A 17,859-nucleotide genomic window follows, 5' to 3' on the forward strand; every position below is an offset into this window, starting at 1 on the left:
TATCTATTTTAAGAGGAATTAAATACAGTGTCTAAACTGGCATTCATCTTAAATTAGCAATTCCATTCTTTCTCTGTTTTTTTTATTTTCATCTTTTATTTACACTTTTCATATCATGATTGAGGGATACTTTTTATTAAGTAGCAGAATAGGAAAATATAAAATTGAGTACTATTATTCACTGACTTCAATTCACACTCCATAGCAATGAAGAAAAACTATTCATGTCGGTGTTTCTCTTCCTTATCATATCACACTATCACCGCCACATTCCTTTACCTCAATTACCACCTCTATACCTTCAATCCAATCACTGGATATGGGCTCTTGAAGACATCATGCTTTGAGATGTAAAATTTTACTTGTAATTTCATTTATTGATTATTTGGTTTATCAACAAGCATGGCAAAGTTACTAATTCTCCAAGCATGAATACACAAATTTACTTCAATTACAAATTAAGCAAAATAAAGATCTCCAATATAATCACCAAAATTTGCAAACAAAGTTCCCAAATTCTACAATATTTAGTTAATGACGCGGACAAAGTTTGCAAGCACCCAAACACGTACAACCAAATTTGCAACGCCACCACCACTACCTGCACCAACAATCCAACACATAAATTCTAGGCCAGTGTTGGAGCCAAACCCATAAAACCCAATTAATGAATCCTCTTCATTTCATAAAAAAAAAAATAATAATAATAATAAATAAAATAAAAAAATTCAAAATCCCTAAACCCCCCAAATACGTGCACCCTTGACCTAAAGTTTCAATTTCAATTCATTTTCACTCTCACACCTGCAATCAACATTGCATTGACGATGAAGAAGTTGAGAAAGATAAGGGGTGTAGAGAGAGAAAGAAATTGAGGAAGAGAAGGATTATAGAGAGAAAAACAAGTGAATGGTTATTGTAATAGTAATATTTGAAAAGTTTGATTTAGAATAATTGTTAATAACATAATTATCTAATACATTAATCCTAACTTTAATCTTCATTATCACTTGATTTGTTAAATTAAACTATATATATATACACACACACACAATTCACACAAAAAATTCAAAATTCAATTGAAAATCAAGATAAAAAGGTCATATATTTTCGGTTTTTCAATTCTCAATGTTGAGACTGAAAATTCTAATTCATTTTGGAGACCCATACCCTAATTTCTCTCTCTCTCTCTCTCTCTCTCTCTCTAATTTATGCACCAACTCTTACGTGCAAACCAACAACTACGACATGTAGTCTACCGTCGCCCTCAGCCACTATCGTCGCATGAATTCTTGGAATTGAAGTCTCAACCTTCGGTTCTTCTTCCTTAAATATATTTTCTCTCTTTTCTCAATCAATAATGAAATTAGAACTAAACCAATTTTGGTTTAGTTTGGTTCCATTATCAAATAAATTATTGGTTCATGATTCGATTTGGTTCTCTTGGAACCAAAACCAAATAAAATTATGTCCACCCCTAATATTACTATTTCTATTTGCTCGATGGGAAGAGGAAAAAATGGCACATTTAGTCCTTAATCTTTAGTGATTTTATCAAACCCGTCCCCAACTTCTAAATTTCGTCTCAGTTAGAGTATCTTCAAGAAATTCTTTACTTTTAAAGAGTATATTTTGCAATTTACAGAACATCTACAATTTTAGAGATTAAAATTATTTAAATACTCTAATAGACTCTTTATCTTTAATATTTTATTTTATTACTCCTAAAAACTATTAATATTTTTCCTATATTTTATTTTCACCAACTTTCCTTCAAATTATTATATTATTTTTCTCCATTGAAAATTGAAATATGTTGAATGCACTTAGTTATAGAGAGTGAGTTTGGCTCTCCATATTGTCCAATTCGCTCTCTATTTTAAATTGAAGAGTTTCGTGTAGCATAATATTAATAGTTGATTATTTAAAATAAAAGGCATTTTATGATTAAACGGCTTCTTGGAGATGTTCTTAGGATGTTACAATAAAGTTGATGTTTTCCTTTCATTCATTTTATCGTTGAATCATAATACAACTTGTTACGCCCCTATCTAAACCACTTCGAAAAGTCTACCACCGTGTTATACGAGGTGTTCAACACCCATCTGAAATGGTTCCAAAGTGACGCCATCATCAATGTTGTCGATCTGCTAGCGCACTGCGGGGCACAGACAATCTACTGAACCAATCGAAACGTCCTCGCCCATAAAGTCGAGGTGTAGTACATTTCGAGGTTCTTTGTCAGAAGATCCGCCATCAATTTCAGAAAGAGATCTGTGTCAAAATCCCTTCTGTCCCGAAGGTTTAATTGATTTGACGTCTCCATGAGCCCAGTTGATGTAACGTATCAACTTTATGTCAACTCAACTCGGGAAAAGTAATTACCCCCCATTCTATAGACGCGGCTAATTGATGCCTATGAGCAGACGCCTCATACCGTTAGATGCATACACGTATCCCACATTCAACGGTTCTCCTCACCTATAAATACCCAAGGTTTGGCAAGAGGCAAAAAAAAAAATGAGACTCTTACAACTTAGCTCTCCATAACAAGTAAATATATATTCTCCTCCCCACCCTTTTGCATAACATTGGTACTGTTCCAATCACTTGGGGCTAACTTAACCGTCGGAGTGTATGCGACCACCGTCACCCCCGCTGGTCCCAACCATGTACATCTGACCATGCGTTGATTGTGCGCAGGGAGGAATACGTGGAATAGCTATCGGTTGGCCACATGGAGGGTCTAATTTGCGAGGTCAACAGATTGGTGCCGTCTGTGGGAAACTTCCCATCCAAAATTCTGCATTTTCCGTCGAAGAAACCACCGAAAAAATAGTGACTTATCTTGAAAATGGCACGTTCTTGAAAAAGAGCAAAGTCGAGTTATAATCCAAATTTTTATCATCCTTGAAAAAGGAGATAAGATGAGTTCCAGCCATGAAGACGAGAACCCTATGAGAGAGGCCTCTGAAGAAGAGGTGCTCTGTAATAATGCCACTCACCAGAGACCCCATCATCGGCGTCGTCGAAGTGAAAGAACAGCCATGCTCACAAAATGAATGGCTCAAATAGCTGCGGGCATGAGAGATATCGCAGCCCAAAATATGGGGATGTATGAACTTCTCATGCAAGCCCGAGGTCACCAGGGCTCTCAAATGCCCCAAGGATTTTACCCAGTTCAGTAAGCCACTGCATCTCGTTCCCGAGGTCATGTGAGCCAGCACAGAGAACGCCCCCTCGAAAGAGAAGTGGGTATGGAAGCCACATCCTATGTGCAAGGGAGACAGCCAGCAGAACCGCAATTGGGGGACAATTTTCCTCAAGAATATGAAGTACAAAGGTCAGTCAGCCTTTTCGACCGAATAGGGTAGGACCCTAGTAATAGGGTCTGCTCAATACGAAGATCAGTTCGGCAAGAACAGGAGTAAGAACAAGCACCTCCTCCTCCTATAAATAGGAAAGAGAGAAGGGACTTAGTTGGTTGGGATAGTCGAGGAGAAATACTTCCACCTCCCCACAACATTCAAGATGATGAAGGGTCAGATGGGCCTTGTCGATCCTATGAAATTGACGATGATGATGATAACCTCCATTTCTCAAGGGAAATCTGAAGCTTCCCAATGCCTGCAAATTTCATGCCCCCAAGATCCCCAAGTATGAAGGAAGGGGGGACTCGGAGAAGCACCTCACCAAGTACATGATACAGATGAGCCTCAGAGGAGCCTCGCCTACTTTGAAATGCAGAGCCTTCAACCTAACCCTGGGCGGAGCTACTAAAGTGTGGTACAGCAAACTTCCTCCCCTAAGCATTAGAAGTTGGCCAGATTTGAAGAAGGCATTCTTAAACCAGTACCTCTCACGTAGAGAAGAAAAGGCCCTAGTGGAATGCCTGTAAGATATGAGACAAACCCCTGGAGAGACGCTGAAAAGCTATCTCGCCAGGTTTACAGATGAAATCACGTACTGCGAGCAGGTCACTGACAGAGAAACCCTTTCAGCTCTGAAAGGTGGCCTCAACATAAACACTTTCTTCTGGAGGGATGTGCGTAGCAAAAATCCCTCCACTTATGACAAGCTGGTAGAAATGATGAGAGTTGAGATCGTCAGTGAAGAGATGATTGATCACCAAAACCATGCCGCGCGGGGACTCTCTCTACCTCAAAGGTAGGTAGGTCGAGGACCCGCAATGCACCTTGTCACTCAGCAATGGACTCAAGCAGGTCATACAATAGCTCACACCTCCGGACAGGCACTGGCTTCTGCCACGCTAAATGCAGTGCCGGTGTTGGCATACGAGAATTTCCCTGGTGAAGCAAGGCGATCCGGAGGAACTGATAGTAATAAAAAGAAGAAGAAGAAGAAGAAGAAGAAGAAGAAGAAGCGGTCAAACAGGCCCTTGGAAGGGGCAAGGTTTTGCACTTTCCACCAACTCTATGGGCATGACACCAACGAGTGTAGAGACACTCCTCGACGTTCAGATCAGAGCAACCCACATCCCTCCAGGAGGAACGAATATCCTCGCAAATCCGCCTCACCAAACAGGGGAGAGAGAAGGCATAGAGAGCAGTTACCCCAGAGAAGAGAATCAAGGGACCAAGGAGAGTCCAGACAGAGAGATCGGGCCTCATTTTCTGGAGGCCAAATCATCAGGGAGATCAACATGATCATTAGGGGACCTCACATCGATAGCAACACCAGGAACGCCCAAAGGAATTATACAAGGGAAGCAAAGGACCCGCCAATGCTCACTTACATTGTCAACGAGTCCCAAGAGGCCAACAGAATGACCCCAATTACCTTCTCCCAGGAAGATGCACAAGGAGTTCACCACCTCCATTGTAACCCATTGGTTGTGAGAGCCGTAGTGGCAAGAAATGGACTCAAACGCATGCTCGTCGACAATGACAGTTCGGTGAATACACTGCTCAGCTCCACCTTCGATAAAATGCAAATTGAACATGGATTGGTCCCCATGATCGACCTACTATTCGGATTTACTAGAGACAGCATCGTCCCATGAGGGCAGATCACTCTTCCCGTCGAGATGGGTTCGACTCTTGGTGGTAGACCACAGATCGGCCTACCATGGTATATTAGCCAAGCCCGCCTTGAAAGATCTTTGGGTTGTCACCTCCATCCACTACTTGTGTATAAAATTTCCAACTGAACATGGGATTGCTACGGTCTGAAGTGACCAGATGGGCTCCAGGGCATGTTACTTAAACTCTTTGCGAAAATCGGAGCCTCGAACTGTTAATGGGATCATAACTGAAGTTTCCAGTGAGGCCAATTTGGATATGAAAATGCTTGACGCCCCTGAATAAGGGCATACCTCCGAACAGGAGGAAGACGTTGACATGGAAGAGGCCCCTGAAGAAGGGCACCCTCTTGATGAGTTAGGTCCCCGGATAATTGACTCTGAACTAAATGTAACCCCAATGGAAGAACTTGAAACTTTCTCCGACAACCCAGAGGACGGCAGTCAGGTCTTGCGAATAGAGAAGGCACTGTTCCCCGAAGCAAAAGAAAAAATGGTGAGCTTCCTGAAAAGGAACTTGGATGTCTTTGCTTGGAAGTATGAAGACATGGTGGGAATAGATCCAAGGATCAGTTGCTATCATCTTAACATCAACTTCTCCTGTGCCCCACATCGATAGAAAAAACGTGCCCTCAACCCGGAGTGGAACGAGGCACTCAAAGATGAAGTAGACAAGCTTAGCCGTAGCTACTTCATTAGAGAAACCATCTATCCAAAGTGGATATCCAACCCGGTCCTGGGAAAGAAGCCCAGCGAAAAGTGGAGGGTGTGCGTAGACTTCACAAACTTGAATAAGGCATGCCCTAAAGATAGTTTCCCACTTCCAAGGATAGACCAACTTGTGAATTCCACTGCTGGACATGAACTCTTGAGTTTCATGGATGCATACTTAGGGTACAATTAGATACCCATGTTTCAACCTGATAAGGAGGCTACATCATTCATCATAGACAGAGGGTTGTACTGCTACAAAGTCATGCCCTTCGGATTGAAAAATGTCGGAGCTACATATCAGAGGCTGGTCAACATGATGTTTGCCGAACTCATTGGCAAAACCATGGAGGTCTACGTGGACGACATGCTAGTAAAAAGCCTCCAGGTAAACGAACACATAAGTCACCTCGACCAAACCTTTCAGATACTTAGAAAATATAAAATGAAGTTGAATCCCCTCAAGTGCACCTTTGGAGTGGCTTCGAGTTAGTTTTTGGGATATATTGTAAACCAAAGTGGAATCGAAGCGAACCCAGTGAAGATAATGGTCTTGCTTGAAATGAGGTCACCTCAGAAATCAAAGGAGGTCCAAAGCCTCAATGGTCGGATAGCTACACTCAGCCGCTTCATTTCTAGGGCTACAGATAAGAGCTTACCCTTCTTCAGTGCGCTGAAATAAGAAAAGAAGTTCCAATGGACTTCTGAGTGCGAAGAAGCCTTCCAAGCACTGAAGAAGCGCTTAGGAGAGGCTCCCATGTTGTCCAAACCTCAACCAGAAGAATCACTATTCCTGTACTTGGCGGTCTCAGACGAGGCGGTCCGTGCAGTCCTAGTCAGAGAAGAGAATGAGCACCAGTTACCGGTACACTATGTCAGTAAAACACTCCTCCCAGCTGAAACACACTACCCAGACATGGAGAAACTGGTACTTGCCCTCATCACAGCCTCAAGGAAACTGAAGCCATACTTCCAGGCCCATTCAATTGAAGTTCTCACCAACTTCCTATTGAAGTAAGTGCTGCAGAGAATAGACGCATCAGGACGCATGCTAAAATGGGTGATCGAGCTCAGTGAGTTCGACCTACTACTCCGACCTCAACATGCCATCAAGGGTCATGACCTTGCAGATTTTGTGGTTGAGTTTGCCAAAACCTCGAAAATAGAGGCGACTATAGAACCAGCCGAGCCCCCAACATGGAAACTGTTCGTAGATGGATCCTCAGGAGAGGCTGGCTCTGGGGCAGGGATATTCTTGGAAAGCCCCGAAGGCCACAAGCTAAATTGCGCAGTAAGGTTTGACTTCAAAACCTCAAATAACGCTGCTGAATATGAGGCTCTTCTAGCAGGCCTTAGACTTGCAAAGGAAATGCAGGTCAGATGGCTCCAGGCAAGCATTGATTCTCAGCTTGTAGTGAGTCAAGTCAATGGAAATTTCGCGACCAAGGACAGTAGCATGGTTGCATACTTAAAATTAGTTCTGGACCTAGTTCTTCATTTTGAAAGGTTCGAGCTGATTCAAGTCTCACGCCTAGAGAATACTCATACAGATGCCCTGTCAAAGCTAGCCAGCAGTAAGGATTCGGAGCTACTAAATGTTGTCCCCATTGAACACTTGTCGAAGCCCTCCGTATCCGGAGGTGGCGAGGTGCTATTGATAGAAGACACCCCATTATGGATGCAACCCATCATCACCTATCTAAAGGATCATTCACTACCAGCTCCTAAAAGCGAGGTAAGGAAGTTAAGAAGAAGGGCTGCACACTTCGTCCTACAAGAAGATGTCATCTACAAAAGAGGTTTCGCCTCGCCACTTCTTCGATGTGTAGAAGGCAAAGAGGCCATGTATATACTCAGGGAAAACCATGAGGGAATCTGTGGGAATCACTCCGGAGGAATGGTTCTGGCACAAAAAGTATTCCGACAAGGCTACTTCTGGTCGACCTGAAAAGGGATGCTTGCCAGTTTGTCCAGAAATGTGACAAGTGCCAGCGCTTTTCAAATATTCAAAGGCAGCCTTCTCAGAGCCTCTCCGTAGTAATCGACCGTTGGCCGTTCGCTAAATGGGGCATCGATTTCATTGGTCCACTCCTTACCAAGATCATCGAGGCAAATACTATAAAATTCTTCTGGAAGAACATCATTTGCAGGTTCGACATTTTCCACTCCTTAGTGTCCGACAACGGGAAACAGTTCGACAACAAGAAAATGCGATACTTATGCGACGAACTGGGCATAAAGAAGGATTTCTCAACGCCTCATCACCCACAAGCAAATGGGTAAATTGAGGCAGTAAACAAGACTATCAAGCATACCTTGAAAAGGAAGCTTGACACCTCGAAGGGGGCTTGGGTCGATGAGCTTCCCCATGTCCTCTGGGCCATCAGAACAACTAGCCGAATTGCAACATGGGAGACACCCTTCTCAATGACCTACGGAGCCAAGGCCATGAGCCCGGTTGAGGTAGGAGTCCCATCGTACCGTCTAATACACTTCAATGATATCAGTAATGACGAGGCTCGAATGAGCAAATTCCACCCCCTTGAAGAAAGGAGGGACATTTCCCAAGTAAACTTGGCAAAGTATCACAGAAAGATGACCCACTATTATAACTCCAAGGTTAGAAATCGGACTCTTCGTCTAGGGGACCTCGTCCTTAAAAGGGTCTTCCAATAATCAAAGCCAACCAGGTCTAAAGTGTTGGGATCAAATTGGGAGGGTCCTTACCACATCCGCAGGGAATCCCAACCTGGCACTTTTGAAATTGAAGACATGGCAGGGAAAGCACTGCCTCATCAATGGAATATCGAACATTTGAGGAAGTACTCCTCTAAGTAATGATACTTCAGTTGTTTGTCACATCGGTTAGTAAATTGTTACCTCAGTTCTTCAATATGTTAATTGATCCGATCTTCTGTTTATTGGTAAGAGATGCTTAATGTTTACTTAAGTGGTTGTCATTCATATACTTAAGTGTAAACAGCTCAACACAATAGAAAAGCAGAAGCAATAATACTTGACAAAAAAATTTTATATCATTCATTTGGAATTGGATTACAAAGAAGGCCGAAGCCATTACAAAGATTGATTAACTCTTTTCTACTGGGGCATCTTCCACCTTGGCATCCGCCTCGCCTACCCCAGGTGCCTCTGAACCGTCATCTGCGAACCTATCAAGCCGACCTCCAGTAAGCCCACCGAACTCTGCCTCTAATGAGGATATGTCCAGAGTGGGGTGGACCTCTTTTAGCCGACCCAATAGTCCTTGGACACTCCAAGAGGCCCAAAAGTTTACAAAATATTTGTACAAGGGATGCTCTTCGAAGTGGTCGATGAAGTTCTGCACAACCACCTCCCCTGCCGACTTAAGCTCCTCCCTCAGGGAGACGATCTCCTTAGCTTGGGCATCCACCCTCTACCTCAGCTCCACCTTTTCTTTATTTGAGGCCTCCAAAGCCTCCGTGGCGAGCCGGTGTTACTCGTTTGCATGATCCACTCTTCTGGTAATAGCAGTCACCTGGCACTCCACTTCATAGAGCTCCTTCAGTCGCTCTATTTCTCTACTGGTGGTAGCCAGCTGGGCCTCGACTTCCTTCCTCACCTTCTCTTCTTCTGAGGCCTTAGCTCGGGCCTCCCTCACTGCATCCCCATACTGCATTGCCTTCTCGAGGCGCTTGGCGAGGTCTTCCCTCTTAGCATTCAGGTCTTTCACCAAGCCTTCGAGTTGGATGCTCATGCTGAGAGCCCGGGCCATGCAGGCACTGTTCGTCGTGACCAAGTCTTCAATGGTGCATGAGGCAATGTGGTCTCTCCACTCTTTAGTCCAAGATTTATTGTGAACCACCGCTACTACAGCCATCTCCGGAGGAAGAGCCTCCGGCACTTCTTTCACTAGCTCTTCCGAATTGGTGCCCAAAAAGTCCACCTCTTTCGAGGGATGGGCTCTTTTCCTCTTTGACTACCCGGCACTTGAGCAATTGGCACAGTGGCTACTGGCGATGTGGCCGGGATAAGGGAAGCCTCTGATGTTGCAGGGGTCCTCTCAAGGATAGCTACCTCGGTAGGAATGGTAGTGTGCCTCAGAACCGAAGGCGGCCTCGCCACAGTTGGCAGCTTCAATGGGGCAGCAGGCTTCTTACCCTTCCGCAGCAGGTTTGCGTCTGGGTCCTCCACCACCTCCTCTTCAATCGGAGGCTGGAACCTTTTGCTAGCATCCACTAGATCCTCCATCTACTTCTTGTACATCGAGGAGGAGGTCTTCAGGGCTCTAGCCTCTGCCATCATCTTCCGGATGGTTTTGAAGTCTGGCCTCATAGGCGACTTCTTGTTAAATTTATCTGTAAGGGAACAAGCAACTTAGTACAAGTGTAAAGAGTTCGGAAAGTACCGAAAGGCATTCGCTTTGGGACATTTACCTTGAGAGGCCATCAAGTCGTGCGTTACGAAGTGGATGTTTCTCCTGATCAGCTGGTGGTATAACCTCTTCTTCGGAGGCAGATGATGTCAAAGTCATTGGTGGAAAGCTCACACCGAGGAAGAGTGCCTTCAAAAGAACACAAATATTAGTTATGATCCGAACCGAAGACGAACAAAGGAAAACACAAAACAACAATACTCACTAAGTGTTGAATACTTCGTGGGGATCGTAAGAGGAGCCAGGGGGTCCCCTCCATCGTGTCCCATCTCTCGGCAGCCCAGCACCACAAGCTCTTCCACTGCTTAATGGAGCTCAGCAGATCAAGCACGAATGGAGTGTGGGAACCCCATGAGGTCAGGTAATACCAGCCCCTGGTCTTATCCCCCCTAGTCGCCACCTTGGGGATATAGAGGGTCTGAAAAATAGAAAAGTGCATCTCTATCCCGAGCAACGTCTCCTTCCACAACATCCAGGAGCCCACCATTTGGCTCCAGGAGTTTGGGTTCAATTGGGTTGGAGCTAAGCCATACGACCTAAGTACCATACGGAAGAGTGGATGGATCGAAAGCCTAAGGCCAGCCCTAAGAATCACCTCGCTAATTGCTACGTACCATGGCCTAGGGTAGCAGGCCCACTCATCATGCTCAGGCAGGATCAGATCTACGCTATCAGGGATCCTATATTCAGCCCTAAGTCTTTCTAGGTCGGCACCCTTTAGCTTAGAGGGGTAATCTGACACTCCCCAATGTACAGATGTGTCTACGGGGCTATCTGGCCTCTTCCATATGTTCTCTCCCCAATTATCGCTTCGGCTATTTCGGAGGAGGTCGCAAGAATGGGCTCGTCCATCCGCACTAGTTCCAACCCCCTCCCCAAGCTACCACTACCCTCAAAAGCCATTTTTCATAAATGAAAAGGTTTCAAACACTTACTGAAACTCACGAAATTTGGAGTTCCACAGCCGAAAATGATCAGCAGAGACTGTAGAGTCGTCGAAAAATGCTTGAGGAACGTCAAAAAGTGCAAGATTTTTGAGAACAAAGGGAGTTTCTGATTCCGAAAAAGTGAAAAATTACCAAAAGGCTCAAGTCCGCCTTTTATAGAGCGCCCCAGCTGATCTCCACCATTCAATTCAAATGCAATCAATCTAGGTCATTCGTCGCATCATCAATCTAGGCCGTTGAAATGAAACACCAGATTTACTCTACGCCTGAGATCTGGCTGTGCCCCTCACACTCGCATAAAACGCGTTGCCTCGATCACCACCAGCCGTCTAAATAAGTAGCTGCAGCAGCCTTTTAGGAGAATGGGCGTCATACCCAACTGTCGCCTTAGAAATTCACGACAGCTGTCAAATTATTTAACGTCAAAGATGCCCGTCTCAGATCGAGCTCTTCACTCAACTTTACAAAACTTAGACGCACCTGACACGGAGTCCCCTATAGGTCATCGCCTTGGTAGCTGTGTTCTCTCCTAAGCTTTACAAAGTTTTAGTCATCTCCCAACGCGTCGTCCCCTGTGGGTCTGCGCACCGGTGGCAGATGAGCTCCTCGCTCAGCTTTACGAAGCTTTGACGTACCTAACGCGGAGTCCCTGTAGGTCATCGCCTCGATAGCTGCATTTCCTTCTAAGTTTTACAAAACTTCGACCGTCTCCCAATGCATCGTCCAATTGGCAGCACATCGGTCTCGGATAAGTTATTTCCTTACGTAGTAATGAAGCTTTAGCGCGTCTGTCTAAGGTCAACGCTTCGGTGAACATAGAAAATCGACCCTCAAGTTCTCACGAATTACGGTCCCTATCCTGAGACAGACATACCCGATCGGGAGAACAAGTCCACCCATGATATAAATCTTCATGCCTAAACTTGGGGAGACCACTGTTACGCCCCTATCTAAACCACTTCGAAAAGTCTACCACCACGTTATACGCGGTGTTCAACACCCATCTGAAGTGGATCCGAAGTGACGTCACCACCAATGTTTTTGATCTGCTAACGCACTACGAGGCACAAACAATCTACTCAACCAAACGAAGCATCCTAGCCCCTGAAGCTGAGGCGCAGTACATTCCAAGGTTCTCTGTTAGATGATCCGCCGCAAATTTTAGAAAGAGATCTCTGGTAAGATCTTTTCTGCTCCCAATGTTTAATTGATTTGACATCTCCATGAGCCTAGTTGATGTGACATATCAACTTTATGTCAACTCAACTCGGGAGAAGTAATTACCTGCCCACTCTATAGACGCCTATGAGCAGACGCCTCACACCGTCAGATGCATACATGTGTCCCACATCCAATGGTTCTCCTCACCTATATTTACCCAAGGTTTGGCAAGAGGCAAAAAAAAATGAGACTTTTACAATTTAGCTCTCCATAAAAAGTAAATATATATTCTCCTCCCCACCATTTTGCACAATCTTGATACTGTTCCGATCACCTGGGGCTAACTTAACCGTCGGAGTTTATGCGACCGCCGCCACCCCCGCTGGTCCCAGCCGTGTGCATCTGACCGTGCGTTGATTGTACGTAGGGAGGAATGCGTGGAATAGCTATCGGTTGGCCATGTGGAGGGTCCAATTTGCAAGGTCAAAACGACTCTCGCACGTAAAATTAATTCATGAATAGATTAGTTTTAGCTTTGTTATCCTTGTTACTTCCCTACCTCACTTGAAGTCCCTAACTTCACAACTGATAGCCACATGTCAAAATAACATTTGACAAAGAGATCACGTGCCATCTAGAAGCCATGTGTCACACCATTAGGACGATGCACTTAAAGTCAAACACATGTCGGTCGAGTTGCAGTACATGTCAATTCTATGGCTTACAGCTTTACCCAGTCCAATAGTCATCCCAGACAAGGTGTTTAGATTAGGAGCATTTGCTTACTTTTCATGGAGGCAATGAAACATTTTCAAAGTACAAGTGACTGTCAAGTAGTTTGATTGAAGGTGGAATCCAACTAATGCTCGAATCCTCCGAATAGGACAAGCTTTTCGTGAAAGAGCCATACGTACAATTAATCGACCTCATTATTATAAAGCCACAAGTATAATGTAAAATTTGACTTCTGACAAACATAAGAAGAAGGAATATGCTACTTTACCAGTCAAAAAGTGAAATTATATGATTCATTATCACTTTTAAATGAATCACATAATTTCTACTTAGATGGGCCATGCTGATGCCATTTTTCCAAGCTAACTTCTTTTTGTATGATTTACACTATGCTTTGAGATATGATCGTTTGTCTACTACTGCAATGCGACCACTAATTTGAATTGTTCGCTTATCGTTTATTGCTTGAACCTATTATCATATTTTTATCATCTTCTTAAAACATCATCCAAATCAATTAGATTCATAATCTCATGGTCATCGCCCAAATTAATAGGAAATAAAACATCATTTAAATAATTGAAAATCATGATTTAAAAGTGGAATAGTTCTTGGAGTATTGGAAGCACCAAAGAATTGATTAAAGTCATGAGTTTCAAACAATCTATTGTTAACCATTTGAAATAAGAATAATACTACACGTACATAATGAAATTATATAATAGTTTACATACAGATGATGTGTCAAAAAGAGGTTGAATTTTTTTCTTTGATTGGAAAAATTATGTCCAATCATATCTCACCATGTAAATCATTATATACATTTGTACATGTAGCAAAACCGTTGGAATAATATATGGAAGAAAGAGGTAAAATAGTAGCATGTGTTACATGCATATAATTATTTGTATAATGGTTTACGTACACAGAGATAATCCTCCCAATGGTCACTAAACTTTGCCGAAGTCTTCCCAAGAGGTCATCGAATTTCAAAACGTCCTTAAATAGTCACTGAACTTTGTCGAAATCCCCCCAAAAGGTCACAAAACTTCAAAATGTCCTTAAGTGATCACTGAACTTTGCAAAAAGTCCCTAAGAGGTCACTCAACTTTGCAAATTGAGGCTCCATACATCACTAGTTTAGTGACCTCTCAGGGACTTTTTGCAAAGTTCAGTGACCACTTCGAAACGTTTTGAAGTTCGGTGACCACTTGGGGTACTTCGAAAAAGTTCAGTGACTACTTAGAGACGTTTTGAAGTTCAATGACCTCTTGGAGGGACTTCGGAAAAGTTCAGTGACCATTGGGAGGGATTATCTCATATACACATAATGTGGTGAGATACGATATGGTTAAAATTTCTTCAACCAAATTTAAAAAATAAATAAATAAAATTCTCCACTCTCTTTCTAACACATCATCTGTATGTAAACAATTATATATCTTCATTATGTACAAATAGCATTACTCAAATAATAGAATTTATACTACAATTGGACGTAAATAACTCATATAAGTAAATTTAGAGACTATAAAACATTAAATTGCATAACAAAAGAGATGATATGGATATTACAATAAATAAATCAAAAAGGTAGATATTTGTGAAAGAAAGGCTATGTATACAGCACTTTTGGTACTGTACGCTTACAGTCCTCTCACAATGCCGGAGGTCGACGATTATTTTAATGTGAGAGGGCTGTCATAATTGCTATCAAAGAAATTGTACCTGTAGCATTTCTGTTTGTGAAAAGAATCATGCCACATGTACAATTTAGTTTGACATTTTTTTTGATAACTTGCACTTGGCAACATCACGTCTATCCATTTCAAAAAAAAAATAAAATTAGATAAATGGCCTGATTTTTGATAACACCAACATTGTTAACCATTATTATAAAGTATGATTGTACAAATAGCATAACTATTGTGAAAAACTATCAAGAGGAGTAGAAATTTATATAAAAACAGAAGAATAATTCTACTTGTATATAATAGAGTTACATAATAATTTACATACAAAAAATGTGTCAAAAAGATAAGATAATGAAAAAATATATTTTTTTATTGAAAAAATTCTGATACAATCATATTTCACCACATTATATTTATGTAAATCATTTCGTACATGTAACACAATCGAGTTACTTTTTTCAAATGCGCTATATGTACAAATTACATACATATGATGTGGTGATATATGAATAGATCAAATATCTTAAAAAAAATGAAAATTAGGTTGTTGCAAAATCGCCAAAAAAAGTGTCCTACGAGCCACGTACTGATTCTTGAAAATAAAATGTGATTAATTCGATCCATGTCTCAAAATAAGCTCGAACGTCCTTGGATCGAGTCGAAGTTGCCAATGACCCATTTGTCACCCTGTCAAAATGTGCATGCTGAGGAGATCTCAATTAGAGATCCAAAATGGGAAAATGGGGGAGACGGTCACTCATTTTATCCTTCCACCTAGTTCTAGAATTTCACTTAAGTATCGGGTGCATAAAAATATCACACCACCGCCCTAGACAACATCATTGCTTTCTAACAAGTTGTTTGGGTGTTCAAGTAAATTGAAGATGGCCAGATTTGTCGCAGAAAGATTGACCACATTTTAAGGGCACCAACCATTATTTTCCATTTGGCAAAATTTGTAAATTATTTCTAAATGATCTAACTTCCTTTCAGTCGTACATTTTTAGTGAATCCACGAATACTATCCATTTATCTACTGTTATTTTTTTATCTACTTATAAATTAAACAGTTTATAAATTCTTTCCGAACAGAGGTATATGGGCAATAAGTAGAAAAGGAAGAATTTACAAATATATCTAGTTTCATACTTGTCAATTGGAATGTATCTAATTTTGATAACTCTTGCAAAAATGACCAAATTTGGTATCAAATTATGAGGGTATTTGACAACCATTTTTATGGAAAAATGAATTTTAAAATAGTAAATTGATGGAAAATGTGTGGATAAAAAATAAGGAAAAGTTTTTTATTATGTATAATATTATTTTAATGAAGAATTTGTAATTAAAAAGAAAAAGAAAGAAAATTGTATTTTGATAAAAATGAGAATCAAACTGGACTGTATTACCCTTAATGAAAAATGAAGCAATTTTTTCAATGTCACGAATTTCAAGAAAAATAAGCAGCTTCCATTAGAAGCTCATCTAATGGATTCATTTACTTTCATTATATATTAGGTATTGATCGATAATATTGGAACAGATAATGTAGAAGATGAAGTAGAAAAGTAATTAACACTAAAAAATAATTATATGATTATAATTCATAAGAAAACCATATAATTTCATTTTGAGAAATTTAATCTCATCCAAATTTGCAAGCTGATTGAAATCTTGTTTTTGTTGATAAGTTGTGTTTAATGGTCGTTGTTATTGATATTTCATAGCGTTCTCGACATTTTAAAAGTTGTTATCAACATTTGGACCTTGTTTATCTCGACACTTGACACTTCATTTGTTTAGAACGAGATTTCATTCCGAAAATGAGAGTTTTCTATCTTTCATAAAGTTCTTAACATTTTAAACGTAATTCTCGATATTTCATTATTATTTTATTTACTCACTTATAAGCAGAAGTGAGCATTTAATGTATGATTGACATGATACATTTTAAAATAAATAACATAGATTATGTGTTCAAATTATTATTGATCAATATAATTTTTAATTATATGAATAATTTTCCTCATTGTGAAATTTAAAATTGCTAATGAGGGCATTTTGATCTAAATTATAATAAAATAAACACAAATTTTGGACTTTTTTACATATGGAGCCTTTTGGGAGTGATTTTGAGAATTGATTTTTTGACCGTTAGGAGAAAAGTGATGTCCACTTGTAAGAGAAGAAGTCAAATATGACGGCTGAAATAGTAAAATAACGATCAAAAATCAATTTTTTAGATGAAAAAATCGAACCCAAACAAGCTCATGATCGTGTAAAAGTAAATATTTTTGCAACTTTCTCTAGAAAATAAAGTATCAGTACGGATACTTAAAAGAGACAGAATTGACGTTTCTTTTATTCATCTACTGACAACACAGGAGGTGTCAAAATGCAGCAGACCTTGGATTATTTGTGAATCTTCCACATATTTGGCAGTATATTTAGCCTCCATTTAGCCCCTTTTTTTCTTTTAATTTTTTTTATTGTTATTTTCAATTACATAATTTTCTATAAAATAATATTATATATATGTAAATCGAATTTTTTTTTTTTTCTAATCACATATTCTTCAAAAAGAATATTATTCTAAATATTAAAATTTAAAAGAATGGGATTCAAAGGAGGGATTACATTGCATACTGTTGGTAGTATTTTATAGTTGTGATAAATGAACGAAGCTCTGCATAATCATGACCTCAATCCTTTAATAATTTTTTATCCGTAACGAAAAATATTGTCCTCGTCTGGCAATAAAATAAATTCGGCCGAATATTTAAACCAACAGTATTTAGTTATTACCAAATTACCTACAAATTTCGCAAAACTCGGGAGATTTTTCTATTTGGTCGGATTTTATTTCTTTTTAATTTATTCATAGAAAAGTCTATATTGACCTTAATAAAATGATTCTTCTGATATTGCATTATATATTTCGATCTTTTAAACTATTTTTATCTTATATTTATTCTATTCTGAATTTCAGCATATAGGTCCATTCTATGATCTAATATATTGGAATATTCTACAACATATTGTTCATATTTTTTATTAAGTATATTATATTCTTCAGAAGATATATTTATATTTTTTAATTGAGAAATAATATTTTTTATTTCTTCTAACATTCTTTCTAGTAAATTATCTAATTCT

This window comes from Olea europaea, unplaced genomic scaffold, assembly GCF_002742605.1.
Source record: "Olea europaea var. sylvestris unplaced genomic scaffold, O_europaea_v1 scaffold1185, whole genome shotgun sequence".
NCBI classification, from domain to species: Eukaryota; Viridiplantae; Streptophyta; class Magnoliopsida; order Lamiales; family Oleaceae; genus Olea; species Olea europaea.